Source organism: Dipodomys merriami, unplaced genomic scaffold (assembly GCF_024711535.1).
Source record: "Dipodomys merriami isolate MVZ:Mamm:240054 unplaced genomic scaffold, mDipMer1.0.p SCAF_25, whole genome shotgun sequence".
NCBI classification, from domain to species: domain Eukaryota; kingdom Metazoa; phylum Chordata; class Mammalia; order Rodentia; family Heteromyidae; genus Dipodomys; species Dipodomys merriami.
In genome coordinates, this window is record NW_027203937.1 from 19,100,125 (window position 1) to 19,102,397 (window position 2,273).

The following is a 2,273-nucleotide window of genomic DNA, read 5'->3' on the forward strand; positions in this document are numbered from 1 at the left end:
GGAGTTGATTCTGGTGCAGGATGATATAGAAGGATCTAACTTTAGTTTTCTACAGGTGTTCCACCAATTTTTCCAGCACCATTTACTGAAGAGGCCATATTTCTTTCATTCTATATTTTGGTTCCTTTATTGAAGATTAGGTTGCTATAGATATATGGGTTTGTTTCTGGGTCTTCAGTTCTATTCCATTGGTCCTCAGGTAAGACACTGACTTTTAATCCAATTCATCTCTGTTCTGTTCAGTCATTCACTTATCTCATATGGGATATATGTTCAATTAGGAGCTGTGAACTAAATGCAAGTCCAGATTTACTCAGTGGTGAGCATGAGCTTGAATGTATCACAGGTCAGTCATGATGGTTTCATTCCGATGGGTATTCTAGGAATGCCTGACAAGAACACGTGGCTGGCCTTTCCCCTAGGATTTCTCTACTCACTGACTCTCCTGGGAAATGGTACCATCCTAGCAGTTGTCAAGGTGGATCAGAGTCTCCATGAGCCAATGTACTACTTCCTCTGTATGTTGGCTCTGACAGATGTTAGTCTCTCCATGTCCACCTTGCCCTCCATGCTCAGAGTCTTCTGGTTCAATGCCCCTTCAATTGCTTTTGATGCATGTGTTACACAGATGTTCTTCATCCATGGACTTGGAGTAGTAGAATCTGGAGTCCTGGTGTCCATGGCCTTTGACAGATTTGTGGCTATCCGAGACCCACTGCGCTATACTTCCATCCTCATTCATGGTGGTATTTGAAAGATTGGACTCGCTGTCCTCACCGGGCCATCTGTGCCCTTCCTTATAAAGCGGCTGCCCTTCTGTCATGCCAATGTCTTATCGCATTCATATTGTCTTCACCAAGATATGATGCGGCTTGCCTGTGCCAGCACGCGTGTCAACAGCCTCTATGGCCTCATCGTGGTCATCCTGACTTTGCGGCTAGATGCCCTCCTCATTCTCTTTTCTTACATGCTCATCTTGAAGACAGTGCTGGGTATTGCTTCCAGAGCAGAGAGGCTCAAAGCCCTCAACACTTGCCTCTCTCACATCTATGCTGTGCTCCTCTTCTACATTCCTCTCATTGGTGCCACCATGATCCACAGGTTTGGCAAACATTTATCACCAGTAATACACATGCGCATGGCCAATATCTCCCTGCTCCTTCCCCCTGTGCTAAACCCGATTGTCTATAGCATGAAGACCAGGCAGATATGAAGATGGATCATCCAAATATTTCAGGGGAGGAAGAACTGGGCCTAGTGGTGTGGAATCATATGTAAGTAAGTTGACACTGGAGGAATTAGCATTTTTGTTTTAATCAGTTATAGTGCAATCATATTTTGAACATCTGGTAAAATATGGGAGTGGACAAGGTTTGTACAGAACAACTTTCATCATTCTTCCTGCGTACATACTTTATTTTGGAATATATGCATTTCGACATCTAGTGTTACAAAAGCTCGTTTAATTAAGTAACATTTCTTATTCTTGGAAAGTGAAGAGGAGCATCAGTAATGACTATTTTTTAAGGAAGATAACATTTATGAGTACTTGTCTTTTTATTCATGTATTTGCTTTGAGACCAAGTGTTGCAATGTAGTTTAGAATAATCTTAAACTCATTAGGTAGCTCAGGCTAACCCCCAAGTCTCAATTTACCTGCCTCTGCCTCTTGAGAGGTAGGATTACAGGCATGAGCCACTATACCTGAAGACTCTTGTAATGTTAAGCAATGTTTTTCTTTAGGTATCAATAATTCCATTAAGAAAGCTTCAATATATTTTATAGTAATTCTGACAGACTGGGCATATAGATACTCGAGTGGTTACTAATACATGCCTTTCTTTTAAGTGGTATCACATTTTATAGATTTAACATAATTCTAATTTTCTTATCACATATATTATACACTAATATATGTTCTCTCTTTTCTCTTTTAACTCAGCATGAATAATACCAATATTTCAGTGCTCTAGATAATCGAATAAAATTTTACAGAGTAAAATGACCTCTGAACTTTGTGTAAAGCAAATGAATGTACTTAGAGTAAGAGACAGATTTAAGAATGTGAATATGGTCATATTATATATATATATAATTACATTATACATGTATAGAAATGTTAGGTTGAAACCCTTTACCATGTACAATTCAATATATGCCAATAAAAATGATAAAAAGCAAGGAATGTATATATCAAAATTTAACTTGCTTTTGCATGAATGCTAATGTCTACTTCAAGAACTGTGTTAAACATCACACAATGAATTTGGTTG

At 38.8% G+C, this 2,273-nt stretch overlaps 1 pseudogene; it reads left to right on the top strand.

The window, feature by feature from the left end:
- The first annotated feature begins 325 nt into the window (after positions 1-325).
- LOC138836188 (olfactory receptor 51H1-like) lies at positions 326-1,258 on the top strand (annotated as a pseudogene).
- Positions 1,259-2,273: the final 1,015 nt, after the last annotated feature.